General features: G+C 37.4%; 1 long non-coding RNA gene across 2 annotated transcripts in view; it reads left to right on the top strand.

Annotated features, from left to right (window-relative positions):
- Positions 1-17,691, top strand: part of LOC149128793 (uncharacterized) — a 206,332-nt gene that overhangs the window by 183,818 nt on the left and 4,823 nt on the right. The window contains exons 3-4 of one of the 2 annotated variants that reach the window (XR_016213806.1): positions 2,132-2,211; positions 13,297-13,375. This is a non-coding gene — a long non-coding RNA (uncharacterized LOC149128793). Of the gene's footprint in view, positions 1-2,131; positions 2,212-13,296; positions 13,376-17,691 lie in introns of those variants that run through there. The other variant, XR_016213805.1, reaches the window with a different exon arrangement.

Here is a 17,691-nt window from a genome sequence, read left to right as displayed (position 1 = left end):
CCACTTCCTGTCTTGTGCTCATAGACGGATTCCTCCTTGCTAGCTTAACATGATAAACCTCAACCTTGTTTCCTTATTTTACATTATACACTGTCCATTATAACCATATGAAGCATAAAGGATTGCATTAACAAATGTGAAAAAGGTATATTTCTACTTGTAATTTATTTTTGCAATCATTAAGAATGCATGGGCATTTTCCTTTTGTAAATACATATTGGTAGTATCTATATTAACATCAATGCATTAGAAAGAAAAATAATTCCCTGGTTATAATAACCAAATATAAGAAAGTGATATTTATACATGTGAGCACATAAGCTCAGCTGGATATTAAGAATATGCAACAGTATATACCTATGTTTTATATCTCCAAGGTATTAGAAAATGCTATAAGTATTTCTGTTTTGCTGGGTACATTATAGTTACCTTTTGTATTGCCACTTGTTTAAATAATCTTGTCATTCTAGCAGTAAGCAAAAAGATGTTGAGAAAATTAAAATTTATATTAAGTAAAAATTTAATTCATAACTCTTGAGCTTACTCAATCTTTTTTGTAAATTGTTTCTTTGAGATAGAAAAAAAGCTAGATTATATACTGAGAATAAAGTTAAGCCTGGTTATTCTTCAATCTGGAATTTCAGTCCCTCTATTGTTGAAAGAAAATTTTGTTGTGGTATCAATATAAAATGGTAAGGAGAAATATAAAAACACTTAAAAATGAGTCTTCTCAAGTTTCCAAACATATAATTGAATTTTCTTGCAATATCAAGTAAGGGAGGTAGAAAAGAAATTTCAACACTGTTATAAACTCTTGAAAAATGTGGTTAATAACAAAAGCGCTAACCTACTCTTAAACTATGCAATAAAAGCTTACTTGGAAACATAGCTGAAGTAGGAATAGAGTGAAAACTTTTTGCTATATTTTCTAGAATGCCAAATATTTATGTTGCTCATATAAGACAAATACTTTCTTTAGAGCAGCACCGTTTAGTTTTAGCTATTTAGCTTCATTTTAGGTCTGAGATTTTCAACTCTAGTTAACTCATTATACATTCTAAGGGGACCTTTTCCTAAAAATTAAAGATATAAAAAAAGACTACTACAATACTTTATACTATGTATGTGGAAGTACGTCTGAAAGAATATTTGCTTTAGTGACAATATTATCTGAACACTTTATTACAGAGATGAGATATGAACAATTTATATATATCTTTGTTCTGAAAGGAAAGCAATTATAATTGGATTGTGGTCAATATGAAAACTTTAAAATGTATTTGATTTTTGCAGCCAACCATTTGGCTTCCTGTAAATAATCATCAACAGTAAAAATTTAATTTTTTTGGGAGAAAAATGTTAAATTTATTCAGTTAGTATTTTGATCCTGGTTGAACTAATTTCATTTTAAGTTAAATTCAGTTTTTATAATGCCTTTTGCATTTCTATCTGATTAATAGATGCTTGGAAGTGTTTTTCATATGTTTAGTTTGTGTTCACAAGTTAAAAATGTGGGTTATTATTTTCTTTTTATTGGGAGACCATACTTCTGAGTCAGGCCAGGCCACCAAGAAATGTGAAATTAGATAAATAGCTTGATTGAATAAAAGTGATTCAGTTTTTCTTAATAAAACTTAGTAAGAATTTTTTAAAAAATCCTTGACAATAAGATATGAGAAGAGTTACTTTCTATATAGAATCTTTGGATTCAAGTTATATTTTCAGCTTATTATTTGGTATCAATTTTTAGGTTTTATTATATATTTTGCCTGCTTTGAAATAAAACAACAAAATAATTTGAAATTACTTATTACCTTTAAAATGCCTATTATCCCATGATTAGTTATGAAATTATCAGTTTTATCTTTAACCTGCTGCAACTCTTTTGCAATAAGGAATATTTTTAAGTTCTTTTCTGGAATTACCAATATTCTTCCCCAGCTTCTACTCCTCTGCTCACCTCTCTTCTTCACCACCTTCTCCCCTCCAGGTTTGCTCTAGAGCAGAAATGATTAATCTGATTGGTCAGGGGATGGACAGTAATTGGCCCCATCTTACTAGTGAATGGGGTTAATGTGCCTTAAATTTCAGGCTCATAAGGGAATGTTCCTTTTCCCTTCTGATTTTTTAGGTTAACAGAAGCCCTGACCATCTCCGTTTAGGGAACCTCTTCCTGCCTAGATTTTATTTAAGCACCTTGTATTGACTGAGGTGAGTACTGGCACTGTCTTGGCCTGTATTCTGCTATGGTAAATCAATGAATGCTTTCCCATTAGGCAATTTGCCCTCACATTTTTAGAACCTTAGATGGTAAATGGTAGAATCAAGGCAACAAAACCCACCAGAAACACTTAGGAAGACTAATGAATTAAATGCTTCTGTTCCTGGGCTCCTAGAACATCAGGGGACTTTTTCTGTAGCATACAGTTAGAAACAGGGAAAGAGCCCTACATATTCTTTATTTTCCTGATTCATTCAAATACCTTGCACTTGATATAAGACATATAAATGAAGAATTAGCCAGTGTTCTTTCCTTAGGACTAACACTGATCAGAATATAATGGCATTTAAAACATTTTTAATATCGAATAATTGCAGGCAATAATAAATCAGGACTAAACTTTAAATAAAGTCAGTAAAACATAGCCAGAAGGTCAACGCATTCAAAGATCTTTGTATTCCATTAAGATTTAAAAAACAATTGAATTTTTTGAATGGAAATAAATAATACCAAGAAATTCAGAGATATATGTACATATATATGCACATAAATTAATATAAAAATACAGTTTACACAGACATACACACATCTATTTAAATAATTGGCATTTAATTCCTGGAGAAATTTGATTCATAGCTTGGATGCAAAATTAATATGAGTGATTTCTCCAACTATTGAAAACCTTTTAGCAGACATCTAAATCAGGTTTCCTTACTTTATAATAGAATGAAAAATGCTAATGGGACTTCTGTCTCTATTTTAAATGTTTCACCTAACTCTTTGCTGAGTACCTATTTTGTGAGATACCCGGTGCTGGAAATACAGTAGAGAAGCGAATCAATGTGCTTCCTGCCTTCATGATACATAAGTGAATCATACTGCAAAAGTGCCAAGGGAAATCTTGAACTCATTGCTTTCGAATGTAAAATTATAACAGGGATAATCCAGTGATAAAACCTCAAACTGAAAAAAGAAATCCTACTAGTTGGTACAAGCAAAAACAAAACATGAAGTTGTATGAGAGACACTGTAGATGTGAAAGAGCTAATCACTAAAATAGTAAGTCTTGCCCTGTGTGACTTCAAGAGAAATGCATTTTAGAGATATGTGAAATTCTCTAAAAAGAGTGACCTGTCAAACAAGATCTCTAAGAGACACTTGCATTACCTTATCTCTCAGGTTAGATGCTAATTTATCCATTTAAAGCCGTTCTTTCTCCAAGGATGTTGTAGGAACAAACAGCATTTTAATTTGTAATTTTCTGCTGGGAAAGTAGCTGATGAAGGCAAGAGAACTCTCAAGTGAGGAATCTCATGTTCTTCCTACGAAAATCACAGGCACCTTTAAGTTCACAATATGGGCTTCCTAAATGGTCATCCCTTTTAGTGCCCTCAAGTCTATGGTACCTGAAGAGCATGGGAGCAGACATTTGTATTATTGTTCATTCATGCAAATAGCTTTCACAAAAATGAAGTCAAGACACTTAGATATAACTTCGATGCTACTGTATAAAGGTAGAGAATGCACTTAATCTCTTGAGTCAACTTTGCTTTTACTGTAAAATGAAAATTTTGGCTATATTAGCTCATAGGTCATTTCATATTTAGTTTATTGTTCCTTGACTCTGTGAATACTGTTAAATTTATTCTCTTGTTTCTTCCTCTCAAAGCTATATTTACCCAATGCATATTGTTTAGTGACATGTTGTCCTTTGATTATTACATTTAGGCAGTTAAGAGTATTACTACATTAAAATGCATTTGTGCATGCCTGACAGAAGGCAGAAACAATAGAATAATTTGGATAAAAGGAAGTAAAAAATGGAAAATAATTAAGCGAGCAATAAAATTGGTAGGAATTAATTTGTCATATGTTATTGTTATAGGTCGGCAGCAAATTTGGCTCTAATTTTTCAGTGTGTTGGGTAATATCCTCAATATCTCATAATTTTAAATAGCTGAATTGTGTAATTTTTTTAAAAAAAGATTTATTTATTTGAAAGTCACAGAGGGAGAGACAAATAGATCTGTCATCCACTGGTGACCAGATGGCCACAACGGCCAGAGCTGGGTCAGGGCAAAGCCAGGAGCCAGGAGCTTCATCTGGGTCTCCCACATGGGTCACTGGGACCCAAATACATGGGCCATCCTCCATTGCTTTTCTTAGGCTATTAGCAAGGAGCTAGATTTGAAGTGGAGCAGCCGGGTCATGAACCCATGCCCATATGGGATGCTGGTATCACAGGATGTGGCTTTATATGCTGTATCACCATGCCAGCTCTGTGTCTAATATTTTCAAAAGCTTGAGGATGAATGTCAAAACACACATTCTGTGTGATGCTATGCCATTGATATGGGCAAGGTTTCTACACAGTGGCTCCATGACACTTGAGTTGGATGACATTTTTGTTGCGTGGGGCTGTCCTTACATTATAGGATGTTTGGTAGCATCCCTGGCCTCTATGCGCTAGATGCCAGTAGCACCCATCTCCTGAGCCCAGTTAGGATATCCAAACATTGCCAAATATCCCATGGGGCAAAATCATCCATAATTGGGAGCTGCTGACATACTAATTAACTAATTACCAATTATCCAATTACGGTTGTGAAAAAACACAATAAAGAAATAAAGAGTGGCCGGCACTGTGGCATAGTGGGTAAAGCCACCACCTGCAGTGCTGGCATCCCATATGGGCACTAGTTTGAATCCTGGCTGCTTCACTTCTGATCCAGCTTTCTGCTATGGCCTGGGAAAGCAGTACAAGATGGTCCAAGCCCTTGGGTCCTTACACCCATGTGGAAGACCCAGAGAAGCTCCAGGCTCCTGGCTTCAGATTGGCACAGCTCCGGCTGTTGCAGCCAATTGGGGAGTGAACCAGCAGATAGAAGACCTCTTTTTCTGTCTCTCTCTCTATGTCTGTCTATGCCTCTCAGTAACTCTGCCTTTCAAATAAATTTTTTTTTTAAAAAAAGAACCTATTCTTGGCCTTAATCAATGCTCTTCTGAGGAAGTAAGACCTCATTTGGATACCCAATGGACCAGGATTGTTTAGCTACACAAAATATATGACAAAGAATATTCCAAATAAGCTACCGTATGTGACATGTGTACTGGCTAATAAGTGGGGAGGCAAGTGTGGTGTGCCATTAAGTCAGTACCAATGACTAAGATGAGAAACATAATCTCTCTTTCTTTTCCATGTAAGAAATCTTGGCTGAGCAGTGGGCTTCTGTTACCCTAGGAAAATGGGGCTAGATTTTCACCTAGGAGCTTACAATCCATGAAGGAATCTGAAACAACAAGACAAAACAAAACCTGCATCTTAATTTAAACATGTTTATGAGGTACTTCCTTTAAGTGCCATGGGATAACAGAAAAGGAATAGGCCAATTGGGGTTGGAAGGATTAGGAGACGTGATGGGAATTGCCATTTGATGGACTGGTGACTAGATACTATAATAAAACTTTTAGTAAGAAAGAAACAGCATAAAGAATGCTGTGGGAATGAGTTTTCAAACTGGTCAAGATCACAAGTATTTCCAAGGACTTTTGTTAGATGGGGGAAGAATTAGATTAACCAATCTAGGCCTACCTATCCCATGGCCAGTAGTATATGGTCTAGTTTGCTTCATTATCTTAGCAGCTGATTAAAACACAGAAGTTAATAATGAATGAGGAAAAAAGGATCTCAAAACAGCTGGTATGGTAGAAGGCTAGGCCAATAGTAGAATTCAAGTATCTCAATGATTTTGATAGTAAGTGGGCTGAAGGAAGCTGAAAGGTTTTGCTTTGTGTGTGTGTGTGTGTGTGTGTGTGTGTGTGTAAGATCCTAATAGTGATACATCCTCAAAAGTTTGGGGTCCAGAGCAATTTTCTCAATTGTTCTCCTATAGTTGTTTCAGAATGAATATGAAGGGGTGACCTGAATACAAATACACTCTTTTTTTATTTTTTATTTTATTTTATTTTTTTTGACAGGCAGAGTGGACAGTGAGAGAGAGAGAGACAGAGAGAAAGGTCTTCCTTTGCTGTTGGTTCACCCTCCAATGGCCACTGTGGCTGGAGCGCCGCCGGCGGCGCACCATGCTGATCCGAAGCCCGGAGCCAGGTGCTTCTCCTGGTCTCCCATGCAGGTGCAGGGCCCAAGCACTTGAGCCATCCTCCACTGCACTCCTGGGCCACAGCAGAGAGCTGGCCTGGAAGAGGGGCAACCGGGACAGAATCTGGCGCCCTGACCGGGACTAGAACCCAGTGTGCCGGCGCTGCAGGCGGAGGATTAGCCTAGTGAGCCGTGGCGCCGGCCCAAATACACTCTTTACTAGACTAGGTTCAATTACAGTTTTTAAAACTATCAACAAAGAAACAAAATTTAAAATATAAAGGACCTCAAGAGCAGTCAAATGTTTTTCTACTTTTTTATCTAAAGCAGAATACCGTACATCTTTCAAACATTGGTAAATTGGTTTCAGCTCTAGCTCTCTGCTCTTGAAGTCAGAGAGTTGTGACTATCACATCTGAAGAAGAGTGGATACAAAGAGTTTGGCTGTTTCAAAGAAAAGGAGTTACACTGGCCCTTTCTATAACCTCTCTGTGGTAGCAGTGATTGACAATGATGACATCCCAATACAGGTCATTATCTCATATGAGGAAAGTACAATGAGCAGGTTACTGTCTTTTCTCGGTAATTACCTTAACTTCAAGCTAGTAGGAATTTTTAACAGTTATTTCTCATAAAGATTTTTTCACTATTATGTGATCAAAGTATTACAAGCATGTAGAACCAGAAATGTACACAGACTTTCATCTGACTTGGGAATAATTAACAGTCATAAATTATTTCCACCTTTTTTTTCCCAAAGAAGAAAAAGATATCAAATATATGGTGATAATTAAGAGTCTCCAGGCCTATCAAACAGGAGTTTGAGCAAAGATCTCTTTGGACAGTTAAGACAGCGATAGGTGATAGAAATACCAAAAAGCATTGGGGTGATATTGAGAGTGATTTGATGGGCAAGAGGAAGGCATTGATGCTTCTTGGCTTGAAGTAGTGAATATAAAGTTTTGGGGAAGATAACCTGGTAGATGCTGGTGAAGAGAGAATGGGAAGAGGACAGCTTGGTAATAGGCACTTAAAATAAACACGTTCTTTATTTATGGTTCCAGGATTACTGGAAGCTTAGGGAATAGGAATAGGGAATGCTTTGAATTGTTGCATCAATAGAGATGCCTCCCTAATCCATGGTTCCTGATTTGATTTCTTAAATTCAATTTTTGTTTAAATAGTGGTTTGTTAAATAATGTATTAGTTGAGGTTCTGCAGGAAAACAACCAGTAGGCTATCTGTATCTCTATGTCTCTATCTCTGTATCTAAATGGGAATTGGCTGTGAGGAATTGGCCCACATGATTATGGAGGTTGACAAGCCTTACAATTTGGCATCTGAAAGCTGAAGACCCTGGTATGCCAGCACCATAATTCAGTATGAGTTTGAAGGCCTGAGAACCGAAAGTGCCCATGTTGTGAATTCTAGTCCAGTTTTAGGAGGTGAGATGTTTCAGCTCAAGCAGTGAGGCAGGAAAAAGAAGTGACAATTTCCTCTTTCCATCTTTTGTTTCATTCAGACTTAGATGGATTGGATGGTACCTCTCCACTTTGGGGAGGACAAGCTATTTTACCTAGTCCACTGATTCAATGCTAATGTCATCCTAACACATGGTCACAAGCACACCCAGAAACAATGTTTAATCTGGCCACCCCATGACTCCCTTAAATTGACATACAAAATTCGCATTCACAGAACCAGTGTCTGTATGTTGTGTTTCTCCTTGAAACCTACCAATCATAGGAAGGAAATGACAGCCAGGTACCTCTTTCATGTGCATAGTACATCTGGGTTTAATGTAGTAGCATGGAAAAAAGAAGACAGAAGTGCTAAGGAGCACATACTGGCTATTTTTGATCATTTTCCAAAAGTTTTTTTTTAAAGATTTTTATTTATTTATTTATTTATTTATTTATTTGAGAGAGAGAGAGAGAGAGAGAGAGAGGATCTTCCATCAACTGGTTCACTCTCTAGATGGCTGCAATGGCCAGCACTAGGCCAAGCTAAAGCCAGGAGCCAGGAGATTCATCCAGATCTCCCACATGGGTAGCAGAGGACCAGATACTTGGGTCATCCTTCACTGACTGCTTTTTCCAGGCTATTAGTAGGGAGCTGGATCAGAAGTGGAGCAGCCAGGATGTGAACACACACCCACATAGGATGCTGCGTCACAGGCAGCAGCTTTACCTACTGTGCTGCAATGCTGGCCCCTATTTCTAGTTTTTAAAGAAATCTCCATACTGTTTTCCACAGTAGCTGTACTATTTTCTATTTCTTCTAACAATGTATAAGAGTAAGTGTATAAGAGTTGCCCTTTATGCACATCTGTTTGGTAATAGCCATTCTGATAGGAATGAGGTGATATTTCGTTGAAGTTTTGTTTTGCATTTCCATGATGGCTAGTGAAATGGAGCATTTTTTTCAAAGATTTGTTGGCCATTTGTATTTCTTCTTTTGAGAACTGTTCCTGCTGTAACGCTATCCACCACGTGGTGCAGCCAAAAAGGGCATCACCCAGAGCCGTGCCACACTGTTGGCCTATGCCCTTGAGCCTTCAGAATGGTGAGCTAAGGAAATGTCTTTTCATCTAAATGTAAGACCAGAAACTGTGAAATTGCAATAAGAAAATATAGGGGAAGCTCTTGAAGACATTGGTGTAGGACAGTGATGACTTCTTGGATAAGACCCAGAAATACAGGAACAAAAGCAAAACTAGACAAATAGCATTATATATAACTCAAAAGTTTCTGCATAGCAAAGGGAGAGATTACGTGGCAAGACAGAAATCAAGGAATACAACAAGCAGGGACAATGTTTGTTCTTTTATAACAACTAATTAGAGACCAATGAGAACTTCATTATTCCTTTCAAGAGCAGTGCTCTGGGCCGGCGCCATCGCTCACTAGGCTAATTCTCCACCTAGCGGCGCCGGCACAGCAGGTTCTAGTCCCAGTCAGGGCGCCGGATTCTGTCCCGGTTGCTCCTCTTCCAGTCCAGCTCTCTGCTGTGGCCCAGGAGGGCAGTGGAGGATGGCCCAAGTGCTTGGGTCCTGCACCTGCATGGGAGACCAGGAGAAGCACCTGGCTCCTGCCTTCGGATCAGCGCAGTGCGCTGGCCACAGTGCGCCGGCTGCAGCGGCCATTAGAGGGTGAACCAACAGTAAAGGAAGACCTTTCTCCCTGTCTCTCTCACTGTCCACTCTGCCTGTCAAAAAAATTAAAAAAAAAAAAAAAAAAAGCAGTGCCCTGAAGGACCTAATTATATGCACTGGGTCCTACCTTATAAATGTTTCATACTACCTCCCGTACTGCTACACTGAGGACCAAACTCCCAATACATGGGCCTATGGGTTACACACTCAAACCATATTCAAACCAAAGCAGTTAGGTTTCATACAACATTTGTAATTTTATTTAAAAGATAATAATTTGGTAATTAGCACATAAGAATATTTTGTTTCCAAATTATTTCAAAATCAAGCCTTTACATATCAAGTCTATGCATACTTTTGTTTAAAGTCAGTTGCAATGTCCAAACATAGCTTTTATAATCTATCCAAATTACATGAAAAATTTATTATAGAGACAGCTCTAAGAATTCAAAAATATTCACTTTTATACACTCTACTTCTGGTAAATCATTAGTCTTTAGTGATCTTTCATCATTTCAAATGTAAAAGTCTCATTGAGGAAGTTGTCCTTTAATTTTCTTTAACAAGATGGAGAAGTTATTAAATTTAATAGGTCTTAAATGTTCCTGTACCTCACACTTTTGCAGCTGACAAGGGATACTGCTTCAGCCATCTGAAAATTCAAGGCAATATTATATTAAATGCATACTTCATGATTGCTTGCAGCAAATTATCCTATTGTTTGAGAAATATACCACCCAAGTTGCATGTGGCTATTATTTCTTTGAAAGTCAGAAATGATTCTAAGTAAACATCTTTAAAGTAATCTTTTGAAATGGATTAGCTCTGTCTTTAGTTTGTAAATTACACAATATGTTCTACTTTCAATCAAACAGTAACCACTAGAAATCAAAGAATTTTTATATTAGAAGGATGACTTTCAAAGCTCACTGCTTGAAAAATCACCTAGAAATTAGTTTTATTTTATCTTTCCCTACACAGAAGTTTTAAGGCATGTGATGTTATTAAAATTATGTTTCAGTCCTTTAAAGCAGTTTTTCATTTTCTTTAACTCCATTTATTTAGTAGTGTTGATATTGGGACAGACTTTACAAAACCTTGACACTTCCAAATGAAATCATATGTTCATAAATCTGTGATTAGAATTCTGAGGAAATGTTATAGTTTTGGTTAAGGAAATATTTTTTAAAAATACTTTTGCTATTATTCCTATTTCCAAAAATATTCATTGTCATGACTATCAGTGCATGAGTGGGATTTGTATGAGGTTTTTCTCAGGTAAGGCATTTTCTTTTTTCTGAATGCATACAATTTCATTGACAGAATGAACAATAAAATCTTTTCTTGATAACATACTTTTATAATTTTTCAGTGACATCATTCTGGAATTCATTGATAGCATAACTTACTTGAGGTCAGTTCTAATGTTTAAGTTTCAGACTAGCCACCAACTGCTAGTTGGTCTTGAGTTTTGGACTAGATCTCCAACAGGCCTTCCCGAAAACCTCTTTGATCCTTCATTTGTTCATTTGGAAAATTAATTTGTCCATCTCCGAAGGTTTTCTAGATAAATTTCTTTCTTTTTATACTTTTTTAAAGAATTTATATACAAGGAACAAATTTCATGTATTTCATATATTTTATTTTAGGAGCATAATGATTCTTCCTGCCCTCTTCCTTCCTCCTCCCCTCCCTCCCACCTTTCCCTCTCCTTCTTTCAAGTCTATGACTGTTTAGATTATGAATTTGGAAGAAATGAAATATTTGAAAGAGTGTCACTTATGCACATCTAGTAAACTCTTTTCTAAATAAATACTCAATATTTGCTTTTCTTATGATTTATTGTCATCTATAAGTATAATTCAATAAACAAACCATACACATTACATATTGGAGTAGTAGAGGATACCTCAAAGCCTTGTGGAAAATTGGAATAAAAAGATTTTGGTGCAAAAATTTTTGAAATTTCCACATAGTTTTTCCATTACATGCACTTCCAATGATCTTGTTAAAGATGTAATTTTTGATTTGACTACTAGCTTATCAGAGCTCATTGACATACATTATATTAGAACTGAGTAATAGTATAAATTCAAAACAAAGGGAATATAGCAACATGTGACTATGAAATAAAATATATTTTGGTCTGCTTTTCCAAGAGCTTTAGTGTACTTCCCATTCCACTTAAGGAATCTGATTCCCTTTATCAAAGTCATCTTTCAGCAAAAACACCAGCTGCAAGTGACTAACAACAATTTAAGCCATTTCACTTCTTTCAAAGGATAAATTTGCAGTAGCTTTTCAGATAATAGCTGATATATGAGAATGGGATTTTGGGCAGCATACCTTCATTCTTTTTAGTGGTTAAAGAAATTTCATGTTGGCTGGCACCACGGCTCACTAGGCTAATCCTCCACCTGTGGCGCTGGCACCTCAGGTTCTAGTCCTGGTTGGGGCACCGGATTCTGTCCCGGTTGCTCCTCTTCCAGTCCAGCTCTCTGCTGTGGCCCGGGAGTGCAGTGGAGGATGGCCCAGGTCCTTGGGCCCTGCACCCTCATGGGAAACCAGGAAGAAGCACCTGGCTCCTGGCTTCGGATCAGCACAGTGCGCAGGCCGTAGCGGCCATTTGGAGGGTGATCCAACGGAAGGAAGACCTTTCTCTCTGTCTCTCTCTCTCACTGTATAACTCTGCCTGTCAAACAAAAAAAGAAAAAAGAAATTTCGTGTTATTTACAATGTGCGTGTCATTGTACAATGCAGAAGATAAGCACTACATAAAACATCCATAGTCCCTGTCCTCACAGAACCTCAGAAAGCTTACATCCAATGAAAAAGTAAGACAATGAACTAAGTCCTCATCACAAAGAATAATGACTCTTATGTTAGGTCTGTGCTTTTGTTACAGTCTGATACAGGAATATGCACAGTGGCACTCAATATTACTGTTCATGTTCCTATTATAATGGCTTATATAATAAAAGAAGTCTTAAGGCTTATCTCTTTGTTAAAAATAAAACTGTAGTAAAGAAGATTTTCATCAAGGAAAATACCAGTAATTGTACTATCCTGAATTAACAACTTTCCATGTTTTTGCATTCTTTTGTAGTAGCTGTGAATAGCTATATGTATTCTATATAGTTATTAACATAGCATAATTGGGATTTTTATGTGCTACTGTTGTTACCAAACATTGCTTTATAAAATATTGAAATAATGTCTTTATAATTATGTCTTTTAGGGTAGACATAATATCACTTTATGATGAGATGCTATAATCTACTTGAGCAGTTCTGTTAAATATTTACACTTTTCCAAATAATATTTTCCTGCACAGAACATCATCATGACTTTAGCTTTATTTTTTGATTGAATTATTTCACAACTGTGAAATTACAGGGTCCTGTAGCATGAACATTTTAATACCACTTGTTATGAATTCTCAAATGTTTTCCAAAGAAACTGTACCAATTTTCTGTACCATCATGACTGTATATTTTATTTTGAATGTGATTTACTTAATAAACATTTCCTTGATGTTTAGTTTGTGCAAAGTTTGGGGCTAGAAAATTAGTGAGACTTAACGCTATTCATTTCTTTGGGATTATCTGAAGGAACATAATAAAGGACTTTTGGAGCCCTGAAAGAATTCCACGAGTCACAGGTGGAAGAATCTGTGTTTATTTGTGTTTTAGAAAGGACATTTCACAAACTCTGTCACAGTGAAGCATTGGGACCTGATCTCTTTCAAGTCTGGTCCCAGACAAGACTGGCCTCTCTGTGGCATCCTGATAACCCATCCATTCTACTGTGCTTCTCCCACAGGGACTGTGCAGAGCACAAGCCAGTTTTCAAAGTGCTCTGCCTGTTTGTTGATGTCCTGCCTACCACATTCAACAGGTAAACACATTCCTGGCTTACATAGTGATAACAAGGTGGCACAGCTCTATGTCAGCCAGAAGATTATTTTAAAATAGTCTGGTGGTATTAAGGCCTTCAATTTCCATCTGCATCTGAGGCAGAATCATCAAGTAAACTGAACACCTTTCCTATCAACAGCTATGGTGGGCCAGCCTACATAAAAATCTGTACTAATTTAACCCTTTCACATTTTCTTCTAACATTTTACATTTCAGGGCTTTCCATATGCTATTGCCCTTAATTCTCACAACCTATGGGGCAGCTGTTATTAACTCCTTTCAATAGATAAGGAAATGGAGGTTCAGAGAATTTGAGTGATCTGTGTTCTATCAAACAGCTTATAAATTGAGAATTTTGGATTCTGATCCAGAACTGGCTGACTCTAAAAATTATTTTCATAGGGGCCTCTGCTCAGTTTTTACTTTGTGGTCACATGATGTTTTCTTGGATATTTACACACCTATGAATTAGATTTTTTTCTCCTACTTCTTTTTTAATCTCCTACCTGAAGTGATCAATAGCTATCATTGACAAAGCATTGATTATATTCTTTCTTGAATATTTATCTCATTTAATCTCCACAACAACCATGAGAAGTAAATACCATTATGATTATTTTATAGTTGAAGGCTTTGAAACTAGAGGAACCTAGTAGCATGTTAAGATATTTCATCAAATAGGTAGAAGAACTGGGGAAAGTCAGGAATGCATGAACGATCTCAATAGGTGTTTAAGCCCCCTGTTACAGAATCAAAGTACTGTATTGATCAGCATTTAGATCAGTGGATTTGAGACTTTAATCTTGAATGTATCTTTGATTATTGACCAGGGCTGACTTGGAGAGCCTGACTAACCAGGGAGCCAGCTACTATTGGTTGAGTCTATAGCAACAATAAAACATCACTGAAATGAACAATAACAACAAATTGTTGCCAGTTAACTTAGGCTTTCACATTTGGTTGACTACAGGCTGCACCACTAAACATACAGTGGATATGCAAGTCATTTGATAATTGTGTGATAATGACTTATATAATGCTATTTGCCTATAATGAAATTTTAAAACTTCATCCTTATCCTTTCACTTCTCACTATTCTAAGTGAGAGTTGGCTAGTAGCATCTAAATAGAAATTAATAAATACTGAAGTAAAAGACAATTCCAAATAATTAAAAATGTTGCAGTGGGTGTATATATACAATAAAAATATTATTTTTTTGTACAGATTTATTTATTTATTTGAAAGGCAGAGTTACAGAGAGGCAGAGAGCGAGAGAAATGTCTTCTATCTTCTGGTTCACTCCCCAAATGGCTGCAACAGCCAGAGTTGGGCCTATCCAACGCCAGGAGCCTGGAGCTTTCTCCAGATCTCCCATGTGGGTGCAGGGGCCCAAGGACTTGGACCATCTTCTACTGCTTTCCCAGGCCATAGCAGGGAGCCAGATAAGAAGTGGAGCTGCCAAGATTCAAACTGGTGCCCATATAAGATGCCGGCATTGCAGGCGGTGGCTTTACCCATTATGCCATGGTGCCAGACCCCAAATACATTATAATTTAAACATAAATAAGTCAAACTTTCATCGAAATGGTTAATTTCTCTATACCTCAATGGGTGAATTTTAATTATTTTTATTATTATTGTGATTTTACTTTTTACTTACTTGTTTGAGAGACAGAGTGAAAGAGTGAGTTCCCAGCTATGACTTAACTCCCGGGATGCCTGCAGTGGTGACCTGCAGTTGGGGTGAAGTGGCAAGCTGGGTCTCCCATGTGGGTGGTAGGAACCTATTCTCTTGTACAATTGCCACCACCTCCCAGGATGTGTAGTCCCTCCCAGGTGCAGGGAGCTTGATTTGGGAGCAGAGCTGGAGTGTGATCCAAGGCACACTGATATGAAACACAGGCATCCCGACAGCTTAATCAGTAGGCCAAACATTTAGCCATGTCAACAGGTAAATTTTCAATTAATAATTTAGAACTATCATTTCATTGGGTATTGCAGTATTAGCTGTGTAGTACATCTTGACATCTTCATCAGTTACTTTTTTTTTTTAACTTTTATTTAATGAATATAAATTTCCAAAGTACAGCTTATGGATTACAATGGCTTCCCTCCCATAACGTCCCTCCCACCCGCAACCCTCCCCTCTCCCACTCCCTCTCCCCTTCCATTCACATCAAGATTCATTTTCGATTCTCTTTATATACAGAATATCAGTTTAGCATACATTAAGTAAAGATTTCAACAGCTTGCTCCCACACAGAAACATAAAGTGAAAAATAATAGATGATTTTTTAAATGATGATGAAACCAGATCAGACCTATTGTCATGTTTAATCCCAGTGAGAGTTAAGTTGGGAATTGATAATTTTTTTTTTTACAGAAGATCAGTTTAGTATACATTAAGTAAAGATTTCAACAGTTTGCACCCACATAGAAACACAAAGTGAAATATACTGTTTGAGTACTCGTTATAGCATTAAGCCTCAATGTACAGCACATTAAGGACAGAGATCCTACATGAGGAGTAAGTACACAGTGACTCCCGTTGTTGACTTTACAAACTGACACTCCTATTTATGGCATCAGTAATCTCCCTATGCTCCAGTCATGAGTTTCCAAGGCTATGGAAGCCTTTTGAGTTCTCCGACTCTTATCTTGTTTAGACAAGGTCATATTCAAAGTGGAGGTTCTCTCCTCCCTTCAGAGAAAGATACCTCCTTCTTTGAAGACCTGTTCTTTCCACTGGGATCTCACTCACAGAGATCTTTCATTTAGTTTTTTTTTTTTTTCCCAGAGTGTCTTGGTTTTCCATGCCTGAAATACTCTCATGGGCTTTTCAGCCAGATCCGAATGCCTTTAGGGCTGATTCTGAGGCCAGAGTGCTGTTTAGGACATCTGCCATTCTCTGAGTCTGCTGTGTATCTCGCTTCCCATGTTGGATCACTCTCCCCTTTATTTATTCTATCAGTTAGTATTAGCAGGTACTAGATTTGTTTGTGTGATCCCTTTGCATCAGTCACTTTTGAAAACACTGGACTATATGATTCAGTGATTCCTGCAATCTAGGTTACCTGATTTTTGTTCAAAGGGAATTTATAATTCTGGTGTGTTTGGAAAAATCAGAAGAAATTATATGTTAGACTCAAATAATATACAATCAAAATTGAACTCTGGGGGATGGCACTGTGGCATACTAGTAAAGTGACCACCTGCAGTACCAGCATCCCATATGGGTACCAGTTTGAATCCTGGCAGCTCCACTTTTGATTCAGCTCTCTGCTGTGGTCTGGGAAAGCAGTAGAAGATGGCCCAAGTCCTTGTGCCTCTGCACCCACATGGGAGACCCGGAAGAAGCTTCTGGCACCTGGCTTCAGGTCAGCTAAGCTCTGGCCATTGCAGCCACCAGGGGAGTGAACCAGCAGATAGAAGACTTCTCTCTCTCTATCTCTCTCTGCCTCTCCTCTCTATAACTCTGTCTTTCAAATAAGTAAATAAATCTTTTAAAAACTAGAACTGTGTAAATACAAAAGTTAAAAATGTCTATAAATGTGAACTGTTCAACAGCTTACATATTTTATCTTGGGAATTCACTTGAGTTCCACTACAATTTTCATCATGGCTAAAAAGAACAAGTTCCTGAGTCATAGTGCCAGCTCTTTCTATCCAGGATCTTATGTCCTACAGGAGTTGACAGAAATAAAATTCACTTGGGTCAAAAATCACTTTTTGTGAGTTGGAAATGTGAACAATGTGTTGTGTGAGGATAGACCTTGTAAAGGTCATTTATGTTGGTCTGATTAGGGAATACAGTAGAACTGGCCTTGGAACTATACCTTGAAAGGCAAATAATTTACTGAGGCTCAAATGTGTGCTTTGGTGGGGGGGGCGGTTATCAAAGAATTAATAGGTTGCTTCAGGTGGAATATTTGTGTGGGTAATGATATAGATGAAGATAGAGCGTAGAGTTAGCTGTGGAAAGACTTGTATTTGAGTGAAGCTAAGCTTAGCTGAGAGAGGCAAGCTTAAAGAGTGGGACCAGGGCTTCTTGGGTTACAGTTTGCAAGTAAGGCTGTGGATCGACACCAAGCTAGGGGTATTAGCTTTTCTGTGTTCCTCCAGCAATGGCATGGTGGCTCCTTGTGGGCTGTTTTCCAGATAGCTGGCCAAAGCTAGGTAAGCAGCCATCTAAAATGAAACACAGAAACATGTGGATAATCTACATTCCTTATCTTACTGATGAGCCACTATTAATGGCAACTGTGACTATTTTTTACTGTGCTTTGCTGAAGATGCTAA

Source organism: Oryctolagus cuniculus, chromosome 1 (assembly GCF_051225735.1).
Source record: "Oryctolagus cuniculus isolate XC-2025 breed Fujian yellow rabbit chromosome 1, ASM5122573v1, whole genome shotgun sequence".
Taxonomy (NCBI): Eukaryota; Metazoa; Chordata; class Mammalia; order Lagomorpha; family Leporidae; genus Oryctolagus; species Oryctolagus cuniculus.
Note: the sequence above shows the minus strand (reverse complement) of the source record. Positions and strands in the feature narration are given on the sequence as shown.